At 37.7% G+C, this 26309-nt stretch overlaps 1 long non-coding RNA gene across 1 annotated transcript in view; it reads right to left on the bottom strand.

The window, feature by feature from the left end:
• Positions 1-878: 878 nt before the first annotated feature.
• The window catches only part of LOC141411340 (uncharacterized), a 42956-nt gene continuing 17525 nt past the window's right edge, over positions 879-26309 (bottom strand). Inside the window, exons 2-4 of the long non-coding RNA XR_012436104.1 lie at positions 16512-16585; positions 2979-3074; positions 879-1225 (exon numbers count right to left, since the gene is read on the bottom strand). This is a non-coding gene — a long non-coding RNA (uncharacterized lncRNA). The remainder of the gene's footprint in view (positions 1226-2978; positions 3075-16511; positions 16586-26309) is intronic.

The raw sequence follows: 26309 nt of genomic DNA, 5'->3' as shown, positions 1-26309 counted from the left end.
TTCAGCTGGGGTCTCACGTTTTTTGCCTGGGGATGACAGGTGTGCACCCACCATGTGTGCACAGCCCCAGCCTAGGAGAATTTTTTTTCCCTGGATTATTTGTGTTTGTCTATATTTGGCATCTGTGGACATTACTTATGTGGGACATTGAAATTATTTTCTTGCTTGAAGGTATCAGAAATGGTCTCGAACATGAAGACATGTAATCTTGTAGCTGAAAATTCTCAGGAGAGGCGTTTATCTTTTTCTAGTTAGCAAAAATCTGAAGCCAAGACTGGCAGTTATCTTCTCTGCCTCCTGTTACAGCACAGGTTTTTCCTAGTTCAGCCTTCAGGGGTCTGAGCTTGAAGTGCAGCTCTCTGGTGTGACCTTACAGGCTTCATCTTCTGCTTGCCATACGCTTGGCCCATTAAACCCAGGCAATGGGCCACCAGGGATTGGCAATATTTGAGGGAAATGACTGCCTTTAGAACAACTCTTTCCTTGGATTTAGACATTTAATGCATGCTGTCCCTTCGTGAACTGGGCTTTGTTATCAACATATAGTAATGACAGAAACTTCTGTCACGAGAGACTTATTTTCATTTGAATACCAAGTAATTCCCTTTTCTCTAAGTTTTGGAAAAAAATGCCTATATAAGGCATCTATGGCAACTTGTTACCACTCGCTTCTTTATTTAATTTTTTCATTGCATATCAGACATAGTATATATGAAAAACTAACAACTATGTCTGTTAGTAGTGATACATTACTTTTACTCCATCTTCCATCTCATTGGCAGAATCCAAAGGTTGCTGGGGAAAGCAGTGACCACCTTATCCTCCCCCCACCCTCTCACACATCCCCCGCCATCAAAGCCACCCCCTCAGCCACTAAAAATACACAGAAATCCAATTAAAAACCATGTGCTTGCTCTGCAAACACAGCTTTGCGATAAATCTCTTGGCCTCCCCTTTCAACCAGATTGTCATCCCTAAATATTCTAAATCTTCCTTTATAAAAATTTTGGAGCCTACACAGTTGTTTCTGTTTCTGCCTCTAAGTTCTCTGAAATCTTGGTTGTTGGATTACCCTTCGTTATTGATTTTGGATGCGTTATTCTTGCTTCCATGGGAATCTTCAGTCACATTCTCTTGATCCACCACAGACTTTTCTCTCAGCTTTTCAGTTCTTTCTGTGCAGTTTCTTCCACCTCCAGGGCTGCTGTCATTCCACAGATCTTACCTAATTTTAACAAAAGATATTTGAGTTAGATTTCTTTGTATCTTGTCAAAATTGACTTTCCTTCTATTCATATAGAACAACTTTGATTTTACCACACTCTTTCTTCGAAATCTAGGGATCACCACTGCAAATGTTTGAGTGACAGGAGAATTGAAGCAAAAAGTAACCATCAGTGAGTTTTTCTTCACTGTTCAAACAAACAAACAAATCGCTTGTGCAAGGTTCAAACAAACAAACAGACTGCTTTTGCCCCAGCGACCCAGGCTGGGACTTTGGTCCTTGGAGTCTGGTCTTAAGAGAATGTGGGTTTGTCAGGACAGCGTTGCTGAATTCTCTTTCACTTAACCAGGGACCAAGAACTTTCCATGAAGGATGAGGCACAGCAAACAGAGCTGAGACTTTGAGTTTCTTTCTCCTAATTTTATGTATTGTGCTATTTTCTGTGTATTTGCATCATAACTAAATAAAAATAAGTGCTCTTTAAAACAAAACAAAAATGTTAAAACAATTTTTTAAACAAAAATTATTTTGCCTAATTCTGATACTGTCTGGTTACTGTCTTCTTGGTAGTATAGTATTTGTCATGGGGCATCTGTTTCCATAACTTATCTTTGGCCTTTTTGATGAAATTTGGTGTGACTGTTATCTGTGAACACAGAGTTAGACTTCCTTTTTATCCCAACCTAAGGGTCATTTAGCTGGTTTTATTCGTTTTTTGGTTTTTTTGTTGGTACTGACATTTGAACTTAAGGCCTTGCACTTTCTAGGCAAGCATTCTGCCCACTTGAGCCACTCCGCCAGCCGTTTTATGCTTGAGTTATTTTTTGGATAGGGTCTTGTGTTATTTAGCTTGTGGGCTATGGACTGTGATCTTCCTACTTATGCCTCCCATGTAGCTGGGATTATAATACATGCCACCATAACTGGCTGGTTGGTTAAGATGGAGGTCTCACTAACTTTATACCCAGGCTGTCCTTGAACTATGATCCTCTAGATCTCCACTTCTCAAGTAGGTGGGATTACAGACACGTACCACAGTGCTAGGTCAACATAGGTGTTAATAGAGATTTTTCTTCATTCTCATTTATTGCCTTATGGATATGTTCTTGAATTTTTTTAGAAATATTTCTTTTTCTTTCTTACTTTTTTGAATTGACAATTTTTATAGCATTTTTTTTCTCTAATTGTTTTGAATTTAGAGATTCTGATTTCTAGGACTTTAGTAATATTGACAATTCAAATGTGTTGCATTGTCACTCCCAGTATCTATCTACATCCCCTCACCTTATTTATTCCCATTTCTTTCTCCACACTTTTTGTGGTCACCCTGTAGAGCAGGTGTGCATCACCGACCCAAAACAGGGTTTGGACATCCAGGCTGGTGATGCTGCACACCCACCAACATGATTGAGAAGGGTTTTTACATCCTTGGCTGCATGGAGACAGTAGCCTGGACTCTCTAGTTGGCCCAAATGGGCTTGAGAGTAGGGAAAGGAGCCTTGCCCTGCTTTTGCCGTGATTAAAGCACTGTGCTGGAGTTTGGGTTCTTATATGCGGGCACAGCCTTGGGTGGTACGGACTTTCTGAAGGCACCAAATGAGGGACAATCCGAGTTTCTTTCTTCCTTCCTTCCTTTTTCCTTCTTTCCTTCCTTCTTTCTTCTTTCATTCTTTCTTCCCCTTCCCTCCCTCCCTTCTCTCCTTCCTTCCTTCCTTTCTTCCTTCCTTCCTTCCCTCCCTCCCTCCTTCCTTACAACTTGGTCCAAGCCTCCAGCCTGGAGTTTTCTTATCAGCTGGTTCAGTTGAGAAGCAGGACTGAGGACATGCTGAGGCCATCAGCAGCCACGCACCTAAAACGAAGTTAGAGTCTTTATTACAATTCCTCCCATGCTAAGAACATATGAAGTATTAGTTCCAGATTGCTAACTACTTTTTAAAATATATTTCAAGCAACTTTTGATTTAAACAGGTGTGTGATTGGCTCCTTTGTTCACTGCCACTTCTTATGTCTAAAAGTCTTGTCTTCTTAATGAAACCTAGTTTTGCTAGGATTATATAGGTCTGTGTCTAAAACAATTTTCTCTAGAAACTTTAATTTTATATTCTCTTCTAGTTTCTGCTTTGGCTATGAGAACTCAAACTGATTTCATTCCCTTTTTCACATATCCAAGCCACCTCTCCCCCTCATGGTAACTTTATTCTTTTTTTAAATGGACAAGTATAATTGTACATATCGGTTACAGTGTGACGTTTTGATACAGGTATACATTGTGGAAAGGTCAAGTCAGGCTAATTAACATATCTATCACTCTTATACTTACCATTTCTTTAGGACCAGAATGTTCAGAATGTACTGTTTTATTAATTGTGAAATTCATAGTACATTGTTTTATATATACACATAAATAAAACATATAGTATATATCCATATATGTAGATAGATAGATACAGATATAGATATAGTTATTCCAGTCCCCTTGCTGTGTGATAGATCACTAGAATATATTCCTCCTGTCTAACTGAAACTGTATTCTTTGATCAACATTTCCTTCTTTTGGCCCTCTCCCACCCCCAGCCTCTGGTAACCACCATTCTACTCTCTGTTTTTTTGAGTTTGACACTTTTAAGATTACACATGTAAATGAGATCAAATAATATTTTTCTGGAAGCTTCTGTCCTGTGTTCTAAAGTTTCCCTCTCTGTTTTTACTTTTTTAAATTGTTGTAATTTGTATTTTCTTTTTTTATTTATTTTTTATTATCATATTACTGTTTCCTGGGGGTACATTGTGACATTTACAAAAGGTCTTACAATATATCATAGTTGAATTTACCTCTTCCATCATTCTCCTTTATTCCTCCCTCCCTCATTCCTGGAATAGTTTCAGCAGATCTCATTTTTCCATTTTCATACATGTGTACACAATGTTTGTACCATTTTCTGTTCCTTTTCCCCACATCTTCCCCCTGCACTGGTACCAACCCCCAGACAGGAACTGTTCTGCCCTCCTGTTCGCCAAAAGATTTTGTAAAAGTAAAATAATGACATTTTTGTTTGTTTAAGATATTACACAGGGTATTTCATTGTAACATTCCCATGTATATATGTATTATATCCTGAATTGGTTCATCCCCTCTTTATTTCTCCTTTCTACCTTAGTCTCTTTCTTATTGTGATTTCAACAGGTTTAAAAATTCTGTATTCATTCTTGTATAGAAAGTACATCAACCATATTCACCTTCTTAACTTCCTTCTTTTACCCTCCCTCTCCCATTAGTGACCTCCCCTTAGCATGACCTGTTTTTCATAATATTGCTTGTATTTGTAATTTATCCTGCTTGGCAGTCAATGAGACTTTCTAGCCTGCAGTCTCTGTTCTTTAGTTCTAATTTTACTGTTCACTAACTTGCTCTTCATCTTTATTGATTCTACTATTCAGTTATTTACTGATGTTTCAGTTTAGATATTAATGCTTTTTATTTTTATACTTGTAACATCTCTTGGAATCTATCTGAATATATCCAACATATTTATTTTAAATCTCTTCCCCTTGTTTGTGTGTTTTATCAGGTTCATTTCCTCAAGAATTAGTTCTTCTAGCTCATTCATCTCTTCTGTGATGTAGGAACTTGTAAAATGTTTGTGAACATTTTGATTGCTCATGCTCACTTTTCTGTTCAAAAATATCTCCTTGCTCCTTTGAGGATTCTGCTTTTGATACAGAAGCATATTTTCCAGGGTTTGTGACTGTGAATTGGATTCACTTCCAGGTGGGATACAACTATAACACATTTTGTGTATGAATGTGCCTCATTTTTACTGACTCTTCAGCTGTTTGGAGCATTGTCCTGACTCTGGGCCTAGCACCTTCATCACCTGCTTTAGTCTGAAGGTGAGTGCCTACCTCAGTACTTAACTCAAGTGAGGGTGAAGGATAGAAGCCAGAATGCCACACTGTTCCACACATGTTTCCTTGACTGTTTACTCTTACGGTGATCCCATGACAACTCCTGCTCTTTATTTTGTAGTCTACATAAACTACAAAAATATCTGTTTTCTCTCACTTCTACAGATATGGGCCCCTCATCCTAAACAACCTTCACTGCCCACATTTCAGCCTTTAAGTTTCCGTGTAGAATTTTGCTAGAAAAAAAGCAAATGAGTTCTTAAAAATCTCTTCAAACATGACTCTATGCTTTGGACATTGCCACATTCTCATTAATGGTGATACTAATGCATGTCAAGTAAGTAGTTTGTGAGAGGCTATTATTAAGAAAAAATACCTTTCATTAATACAGGAAGGGGATTTAAATAAACCTAAGGGTAATGACTTGCATGTATAAAAATAATTTCTTTTCATAGTAAAACTAACCTTGACTTCTTATATACCTTGATCTTGTGTTGTGATATTTGTAAACTTAGATGTGGTTTGGGTCCCAGGTGAGCTTTGAAAGAATCTGACTGACTGCAACCTTTCTATCTTAATAAAGTTTTAGTAATAGGCCACACAAGTTCAGATAAGGCTCAGCAGCCACATGTGATAGAGAGCAAATACTGGTGTGGCTAAGACTTAGACCTTCCCTGACATGTGAGAAGTCATGCTCTGTTCAGTTTGCAGGATTCTGCAGTGCACCATAAGCAACATTGGACAGGGAGGCGATTTTCTATTATTTGACTGGGGTGGGTGGAATAATTTTAATTGCTAAGAAATTGCATTTTCATTGTAAAGCAGTTCAAGTTATAGCAGATTCATAATGCAGCTATTGTAAAAATGACATTTCAGTGACATTTCTGTGAGGAGAACATGGTGATTTTGCAAATGACATGGTGAGGGCATAGCAGTTATACGAATAACACATTTTCACAATACGTGTGCTGGGAGCATAAATAATGATGATGGCGATAGTATTAATAATAATGCCATTCCGTGAGAGAAAACCTTTTATCTCTGCAATTCTAAAGTTCTTTGGCTCAACCTATCCACTTTACACACCACTCAAATCTTGACTCTGATGGAAGGGAACGGAGGAACCAGTGGTTGCCCAACTGTGTGACAGATCAATGGTAAACACAGACTCAAAACTCTATTTTCTTTTAAAAAGTCTTTTGGGATGACTCACCAGAATGCATATCATGCAGGTACTGGAAATGATACTATTCTGATTTTATTGTAGATATATTTCCATCAGTTTTTTAGGCAGAATGTAGGTGAGCAATTAGCATTTTCTCTCTTCACATGCATAAAAGAAAATGTAGCATTGTTTTATTTCTGGATGAACTGACTTGCTCATTTCAAATATGTTTATAGAATACTCTAATAAGTTAACAGGTAAGCTACTTTTGTTAGCCTGGGGGCATATTATTCCCACAGTGGGTATGTCATCATCATTTTATTTTCACAATGTCATTATCATGTCATTAATATAGAAATTTCCCATTTCTTCCTCTACTTGTATTTTAAGAGAAAAATAGCTCCTTAGCAACTATATTGTCAGTGATTGGAAATAAGACCTGGAGTGATGGCTGTCAGGAAGAATAACCCAGGTAGTCAGAATTCTGCTGTGAGGGTCATTGATATAATTTATTAAACACCCGTCAAGCCAGAGAGAAAATTTGCATTTATTTACATACCCTTTGACCAAATGTCTTAGCCACTTATTTTGTTGATTTCATCTCACTGTATAAGAATGAGATAGCTTACTGTAATTTAAGAATTTGGGGCCAAAGCCTAATTACATTGATATATTTAGATTGGTGTATCTGACCTCATGCACAACAGGTTGAAGCCGAGGCTCTCCCCATGCTCAAGGGCAGTGAAATATAGTGTCAAAGGTCACATTCAGAAATTCAAATTGGGACTCATTTGAAAGATGTTTGCCTATAGCCAGTCATTTACATTGTTATGTATTAATCTGGCATTGGAAACTTACTTTGTTATTGGTTTTGGTCTTTTGGAAGAGCAAGTAGACTTATGTGATTTTTAAAATTTTTAAATTTATTTTAATTATTTATTTTGGCAGTAGTGGATTTGAGGTCAGGGCTTCACACTTGTTAGGAAGGCACTCTACTTCTTGACACCCCTCCAGCCCTTTTTTGCTCTGGTTAGTGTGGAGAAAAGGTCTCACATTTTGTCCAGGCTGACCTGGACCACAAGCCTCCATTTTATACTTCCTGCTGTCACTGGGATGACAGGTGCATGTTACCTTCCCAGCTTTTCTTCTGTTGGGATGGGGTCTTGCTAACTTTTTATACCCTGAGCAGGCATGGAACCATGATTCTCTCAATCTCAGTCTCTCAAGTAGCTAGGATTACAGGTGTGAGCCACCAGTGCCCAGATGAATTTTTATTTTTTAAAAAGAATGTTTCTTTGCTTTTTCAATCAAGTCTCTTTACTCTTTTATAAATTCAAGTTTCTTTACTAGGAAAGACTATGATTCCAAGCAGATTTTATTGCTGATTTATTGCCACCCCAATTACCAAAGAGTTACTGAATTCTTCCATGTCATAGGTTATGATTTATCTCTTGTTTGGATCCCTTGGTCCCCTGATGTCAAGCTTTCAGTCAGAATTCTATGTAGCAACTTCTTCTCTTCCACAGGTTTCAGGCTCCTTCATTCTGCCAACACAGGATGCCCACACCTCTTGTCAGGGTTCACTCAGATGACTAAATGGCAAGGTGGCTCAATGCATGTTAAAGCTGCGTGCAAATTTCCCACAAAACATTGACATTGTAACATCTGCATAGGAGTTGTCACCATGTTAATAACAATAAGTAATATGGCCATTTTTCTCCCCTTGCTTCAGCTAAGAGCCAATATAGGAAGGATTTGACTACATTTTCTTCTGCTCCTCCCTCCCCGTTTGGTAAAAGGCTGTTTGCAAAACAAAAAAGATGACAAAAAGAAAGAAAGAGAGAGAGAGAGAGAGAGAGAGGCAAAAATATTTAAAGATTTAAAGGTAAACACTCACTGTGATGACCAGATAAGACTCAGAGTGGAACTGGAGTTACGTTGAGCTTTGGTTGAGGAAAATGGTCAGACTGACACTGCATAAAATCTCCACCTAATCTTTAGACTTTCAATAGGGCTATTAAAATGAATGATGATAAGTCATAGCCAAAACAAATGACAGGGTCACATCTCATTGAAAACTTCTGTCCTACTGCCAGTTAGAGAGAAAGAAGGAGAAACAGGTGAACATGTGATTTCAGGACAATTGAAATGGTCACTTCAAACAATATAGACCTTATGGAGATAAAATCTCCTCACAGCTGAAACTAACAAGTTGTACTGGTAGACCTACGGCTGCCATCTTGGGTGTTGCTAAACCTGTGTGGGATTGCTAGCATAGCATCTTCTTACCACTAACCCAATCGCTCCTTTCTAGGGATACTTTGGGGAAGACCCAGATATTCAGTCACACTTTCTGCTGGAAGGGATGTCTAATGACATCTAATGCAGACATTTTAAGCTTGTTTCTGAGCATCCTTGGAATTCAGTAGAGGTAACACAAGTACCATAGAGAGTGCTGAGTGTGTGGCTCTCCAGACCGCACTCCCACACCTGAATATGGCTCCTGTGAATTCTTAGCTAACATTTGTCTGTAAAAGAATTCTACTGCATATATTTGTGAAATCCAACTTCAGTCCTACTCCTCATTTCACAGAAACCTAGATAAGAGGGGAAATGATTTACCCAAGTTCATGGCCTTGTGGCTAGATTCAGGTAATTAATAAAATGGGAAGTATTTTCCTAATTGAGAGAGAAATAACAAATCTTAGATTGAATTTTGCAACTGGAGAAATAACGGATTGCATAGTGGTTAAAAAAAAACATAATTTTTTTTTAAAAGATTGGAATTCATCTGCCATCTCTATTTCTTAGGCAGAAAATGTGGTTTTTCTGCTAGGAATCTTGGTTAGGTCATCTATATGAAACTGCCTGTCCTGGAAACAGATTTATCAGTACAAATAGCACTGTGGATAGCAGAACCATTTCCCATCATTCACACTTTTTGCCAGAAGAGCTCATTTTGGCACCAGGAAAAGAATTCTGGCTTTGGCGATATGTTGGCTATGATTCAGGATCCCATGGTGCAGATCCCAGAGGATGAGCCATCCAGGGTTCAAAGACTGCTGGACAAAGAATGGAGGGTCTCAATATGAGCTCTGAGTCCTGAACCCATGGTATGCGGAAAGCTGTCCCCTACCAAGCTGCTCATGTCTCTTTCTTTTACTCTAGATCCCTGATGTGGCCATAGCATGTTGGTGACTTCATTTTGTACAGACCCCTCCTCTCTGTTTTCTGGCTTCCTTTATTCTTTCAGGGACAGCAGCTGCTGCCAGCCAGTCCATAGCACCATTTGGAGATACCCTGGGGAACAGCTAGAACTCTCCCAAGGGCTGATTTTACACCATTGAGTTTGCCCTCAAATATTTCCTGTTTCATGTAATATATGTAAAATATATAAAGGAATTGCCACTTAGAACTGGAAGTCCTAAAATTGACCAAATATTGTCAAAACTTGTGAGAAGTGTTTGCACTATTTGCTGTCAGTCTATTAAATCAATTTGTGGGGGTGAGTATTTCTTATATTAACGTATTATGTTTTTCTGAAGCTCAAATTGAGGTCACAGATTAGATTCACTCACTGAAAAATGCAGTTTTCTTGTGGAGGAAGAGGAAATATTCTTGCTTCTGTTCAGATTCTGAATTCTTTTTCTCTACCTAACCCTCCTCCTCACTCCTTCACCTCCCACCTTTTAAAGCTAAGAGATCTTTAGCTGAAGATTTCAGATAAAGGTGCTATGCCTTTAAAACAAGCAAAGCAAATAGGTTTTGAAAACCCAATAGGATCTTGGTCCATTATAGCATTTAATCTGCATTATGTCTCACTTCCTAATCGCTACTTCCAGTCCAATTGTGAGCAGAGAGGGTGGGCAAGTGTGACATTTCAGACAAGTGCCAGTAAAACAAGTTTGTCTTACAGCTGGTGAACCCCAAACACACATTCACAGTGCCTTATGGCTGTATTCAATCAGATGATTCCATAAACTAAAAATAATCACCCCTAATACTAATACATCCTCTCCTTCATTGTTGCTGGTCGCTATGGCGCTTCATTCGACTGTGAAGAATTCACCGCCATTATTACCCTCAGTGTCTCTCTCTGAAATGTGATCTAATTGCAGAATCCACACCTGTTCCACAGTTCAATAGAATTCAGCTTTGATGGAGGCAGACTTTCAAATAACACACATACGCGCACACACACACTTGTGCACACACACACACAGAGACAATTACCCAGGAGTTCAGTTGGGGCCAAAAATAAATAAATTAATAAAGAGGGTGAGTTTATCAGAAAATAATATTATGGAGAGGAGGAAGGGAAAAAGGGCTGTGTTTTGTGGTCACTGGAAGATTGCTGATGGGTGCATAAATAAGGCATGCTGGAACATCTGTTCTTTGTTGTGCATTCAGCTTTTTAATGTGTTCAAAGAGCAGCTCTGACGCATCGCTGACTACCACTCTCCATCCGAGCAACATTTTACCAGAAAATAATAAACCTTCCTGGTGGGGTGCAGGGAGCCAAAGCATTCGGGCAATGCCATTAATTTGGAAATATCTCTTTTTCTGGGATTTTAAAATCTCTCTCTCTCTCTCTTGGAACATTGCACAAATTTGGGACCCAGCCTTGCATTCCTATCAGACTAAACATTAAATCAATCTGAATGTCTATTCAATCTTCTTTTTTTTAAAGTCAGCAGAGGACGGGGATGTAGTCAAGTCAAAGTTTATACACACACCCCTGCCCCCCCGCCCTGTTCTTGATTCTATTAATGTTAGCTTTGATCTATTGGGATTATTTTTTAACATGTTCCAGTATTTATTTGTACTGATAAAATTCAGAGGCAGCTGAGGCCCCTGACAGTTGAACAATATTGGCTGGTTATTTTGATACAGTGTGGTAGGCAGCAAAAGATTAAAAAATGGAGCATCCTAAACTGAGGAAAACCAGCTTGAATTCTAAAATAAAATTTTAGCAGCATGAATTTCTCTTGCCATAGGCTATGAGGCTACTATGAATTTCAGATACATTTCCTGAGCTGTCAATGAGGTGGAAAGATGAGATTGACATTACGAAGATTTGTTGCGGCTCCATTCAGGGTAATTGCAATGGAAGATCTAGAGATGTTAAACCACCACCCAAGAAGAGCTGTTTACGTGCATACAGTATAGAAACAGCTCACCAGACAACTGTAGGACTGGGATGGGAATTTCTTTATATTACTTTATTGGGCTTTTGCATCTCCCCCTTTTTTAGGTCACAGCCCAGAAGCACTGCAATCCCAGATAGCTGCTGGATGTCGTTTCCATAATGAGCTAGACCTAGTCTTGTAGAAGGGAAACAGGATCATTTGGATATTGGGCTGCTATGGAAATTCTCTCTTTCCAACAATCTCCCTGTATAATCTGGGTGCCTAACTCTGTTCGTGTTCTAGTCTCAGCCAGTCCCTTTCCAAGGACACTAACCATTTAACCTACATCAAATGGAGCAGGTCAACAGCAGCTTCTGTTTTTGTGAATCGTTGTGGATAGTGGATCTTTCAGAGCTTGAGTTTATAATATCAGAAGGGAGATGTTTATGGTTAGGTGATTGAGTTTTTTTTTTTTTTAATTATCCTTTTCATGGTACTCTTTTTGAATAATTTGGGGATTTACAATGTTCAGTACCCAGATAACATCATCTAAGGACACTGGTTTTTGTCACAGGCTGAAACTAATAATGTTTTATTTGAATATATCTTTGTTGCTTAAGAATCCCATAGAATGATAACTTTCCAAGTGGTCACCTAAAGGGACTGTCCCCAAGGCAGTGCTTTACTTTCAGTACCACAGCATAATTTATGGACAGCTATAGAAAACTTAGAAAACTTAAGAACATTTAATTATCTTAAAATTGGAAGGGGAACTTTGCAGGTATATGGTTAGGATATATCATATACAAACTTATTGAACATAACAATTTTAGTTAGTGCATTTTCACCAGTATCAACAGTTAAAACCTATCCTACTTATTGAACAACTTGTTTTGTTGTTTTTTTAATAACAACTTTTAACTCCCAACCCCTAAATGTGATATACTGAATGATTTTTTTTCACATTATTGTTTCAGGTAAAGTCATACTTAATTTATTCTCATCAAATAATTTCATGCCACATTTGGATGAACTCTTAAATTTGATTTTGGGTACATCAGCCAAATAAGTGGGAGGAAGATGTGGCATTTTCTATTATGCTAATTCTTTCTTTCTTTTTGTTCAATACTGGGGATCGAACGCTGGGGTTTTGCATTTGATAGGCAAATCCTCTACCACTGAGCTACACCCCCAGCCAATTTTGCTTTTTCTTGGTCAAATTTTCAAGAATAAAGATCAAAGTAAGGCCTTATGATGTGATATTGAATGTATGCACGGAAACCAGTCTCTTGACTTTTCACCATCTTCCAAAAAACTTCCCTCTTATAGCACTGTATTAAGTTCCCCCTAGATATTGAAGAACTATTATTCAGTATTTGGCGATGCAATCCACTGACAGCTCTCAACTTGTCCCAAGTCAAAAAGAACTACTTTGATCAAGATATTGCTACATTCTTTGGGGCAGCCCAAAATCCAATACTGATCACTTTGGGCCTGTAAAAGTCTAGCCCTTTCACTCTATCTCTAGACAATTTGGAAGGGCTATTCTAATTCAAGAGCTACCAACAGTGTTGACTTTGTTATATCACTCTGTCCAGCTTGCTTCCTTCCCTCTAAATTTTTGTCATGCTAATCTATTTCAGAATCTCTTCCCTTTTTTTTTTTTTCATTTTTTTTTTTTATTCATATGTGCATACAAGGCTTGGTTCATTTCTCCCCCCTGCCCCCACCCCCTCCCTTACCACCCACTCCACCCCCTCCCGCTCCCCCCCCTCAATACCCAGCAGAAACTATTTTGCCCTTATCTCTAATTTTGTTGTAGAGAGAGTATAAGCAATAATAGGAAGGAACAAGGGGTTTTGCTGGTTGAGATAAGGATAGCTATACAGGGCATTGACTCACATTGATTTCCTGTGCGTGGCTGTTACCTTCTAGGTTAATTCTTTTTGATCTAACCTTTTCTCTAGTTCCTGGTCCCCTTTTCCTATTGGCCTCAGTTGCTTTAAGGTATCTGCTTTAGTTTCTCTGCATTAAGGGCAACAAATGCTAGCTAGTTTTTTAGGTGTCTTACCTATCCTCACCCCTCCCTTGTGTGCTCTCGCTTTTATCATGTGCTCATAGTCCAATCCCCTTGTGTTTGCCCTTGATCTAATGTCCACATATGAGGGAGAACATACGATTTTTGGTCTTTTGGGCCAGGCTAACCTCACTCAGAATGATGTTCTCCAATTCCATCCATTTACCAGCGAATGATAACATTTCGTTCTTCTTCATGGCTGCATAAAATTCCATTGTGTATAGATACCACATTTTCTTAATCCATTCGTCAGTGCTGGGGCATCTTGGCTGTTTCCATAACTTGGCTATTGTGAATAGTGCCGCAATAAACATGGATGTGCAGGTGCCTCTGGAGTAACAGTCTTTTGGGTATATCCCCAAGAGTGGTATTGCTGGATCAAATGGTAGATCGATGTCTAGCTTTTTAAGAAGCCTCCAAATTTTTTTCCAGAGTGGTTGTACTAGTCTACATTCCCACCAACAGTGTAAGAGGGTTCCTTTTTCCCCGCATCCTCGCCAACACCTGTTGTTGGTGGTGTTGCTGATGATGGCTATTCTAACAGGGGTGAGGTGGAATCTTAGTGTGGTTTTAATTTGCATTTCCTTTATTGCTAGAGATGGTGAGCATTTTTTCATGTGTTTTCTGGCCATTTGAATTTCTTCTTTTGAGAAAGTTCTGTTTAGTTCACCTGCCCATTTCTTTATTGGTTCATTAGTTTTGGGAGAATTTAGTTTTTTAAGTTCCCTGTATATTCTGGTTATCAGTCCTTTGTCTGATGTATAGTTGGCAAATATTTTCTCCCACTCTGTGGGTATTCTCTTCAGTTTAGAGACCATTTCTTTTGATGAACAGAAGCTTTTTAGTTTTATGAGGTCCCATTTATCTATGCTATCTCTTAGTTGCTGTGCTGCTGGGGTTTCATTGAGAAAGTTCTTACCTATACCTACTAACTCCAGAGTATTTCCTACTCTTTCTTGTATCAACTTAAGAGTTTGGGGTCTGATATTAAGATCCTTGATCCATTTTGAGTTAATCTTGGTATAGGGTGATATACATGGATCTAGTTTCAGTTTTTTGCAGACTGCTAACCAGTTTTCCCAGCAGTTTTTGTTGAAGAGGCTGCTATTTCTCCATCGTATATTTTTAGCTCCTTTGTCAAAGATAAGTTGCTCATAGTTGTGTGGCTTCATATCTGGATCCTCTATTCTGTTCCACTGGTCTTCATGTCTGTTTTTGTGCCAGTACCATGCTGTTTTTATTATTATTGCTTTGTAATATAGTTTGAAGTCAGGTATTGTGATACCTCCTGCATTGTTCTTTTGACTGAGTATTGCCTTGGCTATTCGTGGCCTCTTGTGTTTCCATATAAATTTAACAGTAGATTTTTCAATCTCTTTGATGAATGTCATTGGAATTTTGATGGGAATTGCATTAAACATGTAGATTACTTTTGGGAGTATAGACATTTTTACTATGTTGATTCTACCAATCCATGAGCATGGGAGATCTCTCCACTTTCTATAGTCTTCCTCAATCTCTTTCTTCAGAAGTGTATAGTTTTCCTTGTAGAGGTCTTTCACATCTTTTGTTAGGTTTACACCTAGGTATTTGATTTTTTTTGAGGCTATTGTAAATGGAATTGTTTTCATACATTCTTTTTCCGTTTGCTCATTGTTAGTGTATAGAAATGCTAATGATTTTTCTATGTTGATTTTATATCCTGCTACCTTGCTATAGCTATTGATGATGTCTAGAAGCTTCTGAGTAGAGTTTTTTGGGTCTTTAAGGTATAGGATCATGTCGTCTGCAAATAGGGATATTTTGACAGTTTCTTTACCTATTTGTATTCCTTTTATTCCTTCTTCTTGCCTAATTGCTCTGGCTAGGAATTCCAGTACTATGTTGAATAGGAGTGGAGATAGTGGGCATCCTTGTCTGGTTCCTGATTTTAGAGGGAATGGTTTTAATTTTTCTCCGTTAAGTATAATGCTGGCTGTAGGTTTGTCATATATAGCTTTTATAATGTTGAGGAACTTTCCTTCTATTCCTAGTTTTCAGAATCTCTTCCCTTGAAAGGAGACTATCCCCTACCTGCAACACTTTTGAATCCATTTTCCAACAACCACCACTCTGATAACCTTTAATGACTATGATAAAATATTATCTTACGTTTGTGTACAAAGTATATTTGTTTACTATTATATTACTACTTACATGAGCTTGTTTTCATTATTTGATAGATTTTTTGATCTGTGAAATTATTTGGATGTCTTGAGTTGGGGTGAAATACATTATAATTTTCCTCATCAAGTTTATAAAAATATTGTTTAACTTAAATACCTTCACACAACAACAGAGCTTAAGGAAAAATGAAAGTTGTTAAGTGGGGTATAGATTCGCTCTAGGTTATATCAGTCAGAATGCTGTCAGCAGCATACAATAGAAGATTCAACCCAACATGACTAACGCAATAAGGAAAATGTGTTCTCTCAACTGGTAAGAAGTTCAGAGGTAAGAAAGTTCTAGAGCTTGATCACTCAATCATTTAATAATGCCATCAAGTTATACAGGCTTTCTTCTGTCTTTCCATTCTTTCATTTTCAGTATAAAAGTTTCAGTATAAAAGTTAACACTCCACAAAGTCTTACCAAAGCCAGGAGCTGATGGCTTACACCTACAATCCTAGCTACTCAGGAGACAGAGTCAGAAGGATTACAGGGCAAATAATTTGTGACATGCCTATCTTGCAAAAGAAAAAAAAAATCACAAAAAAGGGCTGGTGAAGTAGCTCAAGGTGTAGGTCCCGAGTTCAAACCCAGTACAACAACAACAACAACAACAAAATCTTCTTATGGGCAGGGGGCATGGTACTTCCTTGAATCCATCTTTAAGAACAAGGGAAATCTTTCTCAAAAAACTCCCTTTGTAGACTTCACTCATACACTAACAAGCTTTTTTTCATTTTGAAACAATAAGTAGCAGCAGGGATAAAATTACCATGACTGGATTAAATTAATCAGTACTCACCTCTTGGATCCGGGGCGGGTCTGTCCTTCCAGAAGCATATGGCTGCCAAATACCTGACTGGAACTGGGATTCTGCTAATGAAGACAAAGAAGAGAACCAATAATGTTAGAAGACACTATGGACTTTTCTTGTTGAGGATTCCTACCCCCGATCTAACTTAGGTTTAAATCTAAAAGCGTGATTTAGGAGTAAGATTGCTTTATACCTTCTTTATAAATCAATATTTTGAAATATGTTTAGTGTGTGTGTGGTATAAATGCACAGATATAGATGTAAGTATAAAGCCATGTACCAAAGCCATGGGTGGATGGATGTTGATGACACTTCAAGGATACAAACAATAATCTGGTTAAAAAATGGCAATTTCAGTTAAATTTCATTTTTGGTGTCACAGGTATTTAAAAAAAAAGTTCTTGTTGAATAAAAAATAATTTCTTCATTTTATTGAATTCCAACAAATGACTTTCAAGTTGCTGGCATATTTTATATGCAAGGTTAAATATTTGTTTATAACTTAGATATTTGTACATATGTACATATATGTATATATACCTATTTCCTTACTACAAAATAATTCATCTTAAATACAGAAGTCTTTGGATGTCTGGAAGACACAGGTTATTATTTTCCTGGAAAGTTCATAGACAGCCAAGGAAATTAGAAATGGCCCTAATTCAAATGTTCAGGGATGACCTTTTTCTATGCCCATCAGGTATTTTTCCTAGCAAAATGTTTATACACATTGGATATATTTAGTAGTCTATGGCTCCTAGAATTGTGTAGGGTAGCAATATGGTATCTACCATTATATTTTAAAACTTAACAGTATACCACAATTCACTTCTTAAGTGTGTCAATGATGGTCCACAATATGATTTAGGATGGCTAAACAGCATTCCACTATATGGAAGTCAGAATCAAGTAAAACATTATTATTAACATTTAGTTTTAAGAATTTTATTTTAGCCATTATAAATCAGTTGTAAGCACATTCGGGTAGCTATCCTTATTCAGAGCTTAGATCATTTCTTTAAGTAAAATTCTTTATAAGGAATTGCTAGATTAAAGAACATACACATTTTAAAGAAATGTGATTCAAATTTCTTGTGATAAATTCTTCCTGATAAATTTTTCTCTGCCTGCAAATAGTCTCAGCAGTAGAGATAGATCATTTTTAAAATTTCCTTGGAGAAATATCGATTTTGAGTCCTTTGCCCATGTTTGCTTATGCTTTTTATTGTTTTTTGAGATTTTGTTCTTATATATTCTAGATGCTATTCCCTTATAAATACGGAGTTTGTAAATATTTTCTTCCATTCTATGGGTTGCCTTTTTGCTCTGTTAATGGTATCCTTCAATGCTCACAATTAAAAAATTTTTTGGTATGCCGAATTGTACATATTTTCTTTTGAAGTAGGGACATCCACTTGAATTTTGAAGTTGCCACAAATGATGGACATTATAAGTATATTGGAGAACACAGAATGAGGGACTCACATGTGATCCTTGAGTTAGGGAAAGTGACAGAAAGATAACGGAAACAATGGGGGAAGAAAATGAGATAGCCAAACAGTAGGAAGTAGAAAGGAACACATTTTTTGTAGGAAGCAGGAAAAGAAATAATATGGAGCAGTAACGGGGAGCTTGAAAGGTACAGGGGTATCTGGAGACAAAAGTAGGTGTGGAGAGACTTGGAGATGTAGAAGCAAAGGGACTGATAGGCGTGCATATAGGTTTTACACATAATAGAACTGTCATAACTTGCTGATGGATATAAAAGATGAGAGAAAAAGAGGATTCAAAAATGGTCAGGAAAAAAGAATGCTTGGTGTTAGCTACATACAGCTTCAAATGACACCAGTGGAAGGGACTGGGTAGGAGGAAAGGCATGTGGCATAGGTCCAGATGAGGACTTGCTGGATGATGGTGCATGGTCAGAGCAGCTTGGAATTTGGTGGTCACTGCAGTAAAAAAGGATCTAAGGCATAGCAGGGGTAATCCTGGAGGATGGTAGCAAATGTTCCCAGCATTAATCACAATATTTCGCTCTGCTGAAGTAGCAGCTTCTGGGAATCTGCTTCCTAGACTGTATAAGGCTATTTGGGCATAGTTTTCATTCAGTGGAATAGTGGTGTTTATAGCAGCAACGGGTCATGGTTTGGAAAATTTCTAGGTGTTCATTATGCTAAAACAACTGCATAAAATACTAGAAGGACTCTTGTCTGTCCTTCTAAATTACCATCCACAAAAGGCAGACATTTCACAGAGACTTATACTTTAAAAATGATGGCACAGCCAAAGCCAAAACTTTATTCATATGCAACTGTTTTATTAGACAAGCATGCCATGTTGATTGCAATAATAAAGTGCCTTAATTTTTAGCCTACTGTTTCCTTAAGTGTATTCTGAGCACCAGCTCTTGTCTTTCCCTTAGGACAAGTCCTATGACTTTTTAAATCATCTTAGAAAATCAAATATCTGCCATACCCTTCAAGTCACAAAATTTGTTGGGGTTTACAATTAACATCTCTATTCTAGTGTACAAGAATAGAGACCACCACCAACCACCACCAACATCAGTACTATGATTTTAACTACTGCTACTTCTACTACTACTAATAAAATAAGGTTGTAAGGAGAGGAAAGGCCTAACAGAAATGTAGAAAAAAATTTCTATCTTGACAAATTCTCTTGTGATAATATAGCTTCTATGCTGTTTGTCCAGTTTAAAAACTGACACCTTGAGAATGCTTTTTTTTAGGATTCATTGGAGATACCCTCCCCTCACATCTTCTTGACTGAGTCTTTGCTTCAGTCATTGTTTTGACAAACACAAGATTCAGGATTAACCTTGTAGCATCTTATCTCCAGTATACTATGCATTTTTTTTGTTTTGTTTTGCTTTCTGTGCTTGGGATTTTCTGATGTTTCTGTGTATGACAACTCTAAGAACCCACCTGAAACACACATGAGAGTGTGAAGAGTTGATGTGTTATAGATCTTTGGTTTTCTCTTGTGTGGACAATTTTGAGACACACTCTACCACAACTGGGAGTTGTATCCCAGTTGCTACAGTCATAGGCTTTTCCTCCTTTCCTGTTGTTTCACACCTATTCACTATTTGTCTTTTCATTCACTTTCCAAAATGAGCTCCCTGTCTGCAAGTTCTTGTTTCAGGCTCCATGTCTGGAGATGATCCCTTCAAAATATACCACCAGTTCCCCTGACACACATTTCCCTTGAAATGAGTAAATACATCTTCCCAACAGATCCGTAGCTACTTCCTCAGCCTCTCGTCATCCAATAGTGTACCTCCAATTTCTTTCTTCTCAAGTCTCTTCACCCACTACAGAGTCTTCTTAGATAGTGTCTAAGACGACCTCAACTCCAGCTTGTTTTCTTTGCAAAAACCCATTTTTGGTTATAGAAAACTCACAAAAGTTAAGCAACAAAATAAAAACTAAAAATTCTGGGAATGCAGGCTGATTGAAATACACCCATCTTCCTTTAGTTTACCATCAGCCAGCCTTCATATGTTAGATTTTTCAGGATGATGAAGACACAAAGTTATTGAGACAGCCAGGCTTAACGGATTCATGTTAAGCTCTCTATGTGGTTTGCCTAAAACCTGTCCCACTTGGAAGGCAGGGTAGGATTTACAGTACCCCAATAACTTTCTCCAAAATATTATCTTCTTACTTAACCTTTTTTGCCTTATCTTCACCAACTTTTTTCATATAATAAAGGCTAGTATTGAACTGAGAACTTCAGAAGTGGTTATCAAATGCTACCTTCACATGTTCTACATAGGCATATGACATGTTGATTTGAAAATATAATCTTTGTGGTCTTGGGATCTCAGCCATCAGTAGCTCAAATTTAGTGTTGTTACATAGAGAAAGGACAATAATGTTGGGTACTCTGAGTCTTCAAGATCTGTCACTGGGTATAGAATTGTTTGATTGTAATTAACATTGTAATGTATTTGGAATAGCTGCAAAACTGGAGAGCATCCAGTGCTTAGAGAAGAGTGAGAAAGATGTCAAAACATTAAACTTCAGGGTACCCACAATTTTATGAAATAACTGATCACAAGTAGATACTGAATTAATGATACATGGAGGTTTTTTCAGCACTCAAGTCCTTGGTTTAGTTCTTTGTTGGTAATTGAAAATATAATCATTCCCTTATGTAAAGCTGTTTTCACAAACTTACTGTAACTCTTTTTGTATTTTGGGACCTCAAAAGCGAGAAAAAAGTGATCAAACTGATGAAGAGAGAATGGGGAAATAAATAGAGTAATTATGAGCTAGAGTAACAAATACTACTTAGGCATACAGCAATTATTTTTGCAAAATCCACAATTTATGGAAAGAAATCTCAATGTTTACATATTGATCAGCTTTTATTCATACCAAAAGAGAATACTTTGTAATAGAAATTTCTCGCTGGTTTGGAAAAAAGTGTATTCCACAGAAGTGTTAGATTACTGTTTCATCTCATCATCTCTTATTTTTACCACAACAAAACAGCTTGTTTGAAGGCAAACATTGTGCTATATAAATCTCTTTGTGAATGAATGAGCCGAAAAAGGAGAGAATTGTCTAGGTTCTGTTTACTATCTGGCTGTTTGTGAGAATCCATTATCTGAAATGAAAGTGGATTTGGGTAACTCTTGCACCACAGTCACTGACAAAGATTTATACAGTTTGGCACAATGAGTCAAATTCTCTTTGAATGTTGACAGTGATTAATGTTGTCCCTCTCTTAGTGGAAGCATTTGTTATCTTATCCATGTTTTGTGTAAGGTGGTCTTTGGTTTACAGAATCATGGAACTGAAAAATAAACTTAGAGAACATTTCACCACTCACTTATTATGAATGAGAAGACTGAGACCAAAGATTAAATGAGATACATTGAGCTAGTGGCAAAGAATTGCCTAAAACTCATATGCCTTTTCTGCTATCCCATGCTGTGAAAGATTATAACAATTATCTCTACTTATAAACCTAAAACAGGCATTGTAGCATGCTCTCTAACATAGACATGCAAGTTAAAATATGGTAGAGTGTTCAAGTTGTATGTAAAACATAGGGCTTTTCGCTTTCAAAACAACAAAGGATGTTGGCTGTTGGTTTTTAATTTATTCTTTCCCTCCCTCCCTCTCTTCCTTTTTTCCTCTCTCCCTCCTTCCCTTCCTTCCTTCTTTTCATTTTGTTGAGACAGAGTCTCACTATATAGACCAGGCTGGCCTCAAACTCACAATTCTCCTGCCTCCCAAGTACTAGGATTTCAGGAGTATGCCATCATGCGTAGCTTTACATGATTTTTTGATTTAGAGTTATTTCCCTTGTCACTCAGATTTGAGTAAACCAATAATGTTTATAAACAAGTCTTTGTTCTTGCTAGTTATCCATAAGTATCACCAAAAGCTGATGGTCTGGAATGTTCATATAAATATCTGGGGCACAGCTGTAGAAGAGAGATTATTAGCCATGGTGAGTATAACTGAAAGGAATGTCTTCCGTCCTTCCATCTCAATTTTCGATTCTGAATAAGAATTTTTTTATTCTGATCACTTTCCCATTGGAGTTATGGTAACTCTTCTACCAAAAAATATGATGTCGTAAGTTATAAAAAAAGATATCAAAGTTCTTGCATGTAGCTATAGAGGGCTGAGAATCTTTGTTGTTTGAAGAGACCTTTGTCTACCAACAGCCTGAAAGCATGGTCTGTTCTTCAGAGAACCAATAAAGGGAAATTGATGATGAACCCATAACAAAGAACAGCAGTATGTTAGATGGAGGGAGAGGAAGATTACGTGGTACATATGGAAAGTTTCTTTCCATTGTCATGTGCAAGCGCATGCTGCCATTTCTGAAAGGTATAGCTTCATCTTGGGTGGGTTATATGTGAAGGTAGGCAGTTACCTCCTGAATGATATAAATGGTGAAATGACATTGCCATCACATCTTGAGGAAGGCCAGGCTTGAGCGCCATAATGTACTCAGGAATGAGTGAGGAAGCCCTTCATAAGGGTATTTTAGACCAAATAAAGCAGGCCTTGGGGAGCATAAGTTTTGAGTTAGAACAACTACCTTTTTTCTGAAAAGGAGGAGAACCACCTACCCATGATAGGCGGACCTCTTGTGGAAAGATGTAAAGTGTTCCTGAAAGGAGGGTATAGTTGCAGAGGAAGACATTAGAAGGACTCTGCTTTCTGAGGGGACATAAATCTAGGAATTAGGGAATGTTCACTGAAACTCCATGAAAGGCTTAAACTTTGTTCTTTATCTTTAAACCAATGGTTCTCAGCCATGAGTGGTTTTGCCCCCTATGTGGCGATGTTTGATGGTGTTTTTTTGTTGTCACAACTTGGGGGAAGATTGCTGCTGGCATCTAGTGTATATAGGCTAGGGATGCTGCTCAGAATACCACAATGCTCAGGACAACTCCGAATAGCAAAGAGTTACCCAGCCTCAAGTGGTTTTTTTTAATTGTTTTATTATTCATATGTGCATACAAGGCTTGGGTCATTTCTCCCCCTGCCCCCACCCCCTCCCTTACCACCCACTCCGCCCCCTCCCTCTCCCCCCCACCCCCTCAATACCCAGCAGAAACTATTTTGCCCTTATCTCTAATTTTGTTGAAGAGAGAGTATAGGCAATAATAGGAAGGAACAAGTGTTCCTGGTTGCAGCCTCAAGTGTTAATAGTGCAAGGCTGGGAAAGCCTACCTTAGATGAAGAATAGCCATATTATGCATTCTAATTTAAGTTGTCAGTCCATCAGTGCAGTATGTTCTGCACATGGTGCCTTGTGCTCATAGTGCTATGGAAGATGATAAGGAAGAAGCAGCATAGGGAAATACAGTGTTTCTCACATTACTCTCCTCTGAGGTCTATCCCCTTGGAGAATTATGATATTGAGGAGGTGAAAACTCCCAGTTTCCCTTATGGCATCCCCTTAGAGGCAGCATCACCAGCATTGTGGCTGTACCCTCCTTGTGGACCCTATCCCACCCCACCCCAAGACCTGATTACCAGCCTTGGTGCTCTCATTCCTGAGCACTAAAACCATGGTACCCTTCCTCTCTAATCTTAGGTTGTAGTGAGTTCAAATTTTCTCTCTGGTTCCCTTAACTCTTGGGGTAGTAGCTACTTCCTGTGTTTAGCATTATTTCTAGGCCTTCTTTTTGCCCTTTTAGTCTTCAATGAGTGTTCAATCAACCACTTGCATTAAATCTACCCTGTATGAATATTCTGCATGGGTCTATTTTCCTGACTGAATCCTCACAAATATACCAATGGTATAAAGGGCAGAATCAGCTCACATCTCTGACTCATATGCATTGTAGCCCATAATAATGAAGCTTCTGGTCAACAGATGAAAGAAATGGAGAGCTGATATTTCGCTAGTGAAGGTTTAGAGTGGAGAAACCACCTTGAAAATGGAGACAAAATTAGAATTTGATGAAAAATCAATCCCACAGCAAGTTATTCATGTAAGTCTCCAAATTTAACCAAATATCAATACCTCATTGACCTGAGGCATATTCATTGTTTTTAAGCCTTTGACTGACAGTCCTACTTATGGATAAAGGGAAATTGGAAAAACCAATGATTTATGCCCTAGAAATATGATCATAGTATATTATTTACATTTATGAAAATGTTACAATGAAACCCATTGTTTTGTATAATTAATATATGTCAAGAAAAAAAAACAGATAAAAAGAGAGTTTCTTTTTTGAGCACTTTGGTTACCACTGACAACATGTATCCTCCTTAAGTTACGTCTTACTATGCCCACCATGTCTACCAGCTTGAAAAAGTCATCCTGTTCCCTTTATGAGTTACTGTTGAGTCCCACACTATAGCATCTTTCCTCTGTTGGTGGTGATATTGCTTGAACACAAACACAGAGCTTTATGGGTTAATACCAGCAAGACTGTGCAGGGGAAGAAGTTAGGAAATGGCTCAAGTTCTGCATGACCAAGTGAGATAGCTGAAACACCTGGCCTAGTTGCAATGACCCTAAAGAGTCAGATGAGCCATTTAAAACCAGTATTCTAGTCTTCAAAGACCTTTCAGTTTCACATGGGAGACTGAGAAGTGAAAAAAAGCACACTATAATGCTACATGCTGAATACCAGCATAAGGATGTATTTACCTGGTGCTGTGGGAGGATAAAGAAATGGCATATTAAATAGTTCTAGGAAGTAAGTTCAAAATTCAAGGTGGAAATAATGTTTGGGCTGAGTCTTGATGAATGGGAATTTTTCAGAAAGACAAAATTGCAAGGAAGGAAGATAAATTCCAGAATAAGAAACAGCAAAGGCAGGGTGAGAGATAACAGATGTACATTATGGACATTTCATGGAATTCAGTATGAATCATAAAGTGTGTGGACTTTGTCTTGAATAAAATAGCATCTAAGATGGGAAATAAATGATCATATTTACATTTACACATAACCATTGTTTTAAAATTATGTATGGAGTGAAAAACACAATACAAAGTTATGAAGTTTACTTAAGCAAGGAAAATGGGAGCCTGAACTACTCACAAATAGAGAAAAGTTGTTGTTGTTTTTTTTAACTAGCAAAATGGTAGAAAATGCAGAATTTGGTGACTGGTTGAATGCAAGCCTTAAGGGAAAGTTGGGAGAGTGGGGAGGAAGATTTTGTAAATGGGGATTCCAGAGTCACCAATTAAGAATACAAGAGAATGGAGGAGAGATAAAATCACTGAGAGGCCTATGGAATGTTCTCATACAGCTATTCTATTTCAGCTAGAAGTATAGTTTTAGAGCATAAGAAAAAGGGTCAAATTCTTCACATACATTTTAAAACAATTAGCATTTAAATGTTAATTGAAACTTTGGACATGAATAAGATTGATTTTATATATATATATATATATATATATATATATATATATATATATATATATACACAGAGAGAGAGAGAGAGAATAGAATGCTGGGACCTTTGACCTAACATTTGGGTAGAAAGAAAAGGAGAAAATGGAAAGTACTTGAAAAATAAAGAGCAAGGAAGAGGAGAATAGAGAAGAATGGAGCCATGAAAATTAAGCAGAAGAAGTTTATAAATGAAGTGGTCAGTGCTACCTAATGCAGCAGAAAGTCATAGCATGTTGATGTGACCTCCCAATTGACAGGACAGAGTTCATATTGGGTGTTGCAGTAGAGTGATAAAACGTGAAAACTTGAGATGAGTAAAGAACAAAAAGAAAAGAGATAAAGCTAACATAGACTAGTTTTTCATGGCAATAGAATGGAAATTTGACAGTGAGGGAGAGCAGGATAAACAGTAGTAGTTGGAGGTCAATGTGATACTAGAAGAGATGGAATGGAGCTAAACAATAGGTTTATTTTTTTAGAAGAAATAACAGGTGGAGAGGAACAATGTAGAAGCAGAAACAAAGTAAAGGGCTTCTGAGGACACAGGAAGGTAACTGCTGTGGATGAAAATTATCTCTTACTCTGAACTGGGAGGGAAAAATAAGTTTTCTCTAAATATAAAGTAATCAAGTAGCCCCTTTTTCAATGGGAAGAAGATATGACGCAACACCTGAGAAAACAAATTACTGCCAATACTCATGATAACATGCCAAGAAAGTGGGAGCCTGCCCAGCCTACAGGCTACAAAGCTCTTTGCAGCCAGTAATGGATCCTGGTACACAAAGAAGGGGAGTTTCTAACATGAAAGCCGTCCTGAAGCACACAACTGACCCTTGACCAGTTGCACCCTCAGCCCCCACACAGTACCATCAT

Source organism: Castor canadensis, chromosome 10 (genome assembly GCF_047511655.1).
Source record: "Castor canadensis chromosome 10, mCasCan1.hap1v2, whole genome shotgun sequence".
NCBI classification, from domain to species: domain Eukaryota; kingdom Metazoa; phylum Chordata; class Mammalia; order Rodentia; family Castoridae; genus Castor; species Castor canadensis.
The sequence above is the reverse complement of the archived record's forward strand: the minus strand, read 5'-3'. Positions and strand labels throughout refer to the sequence as shown.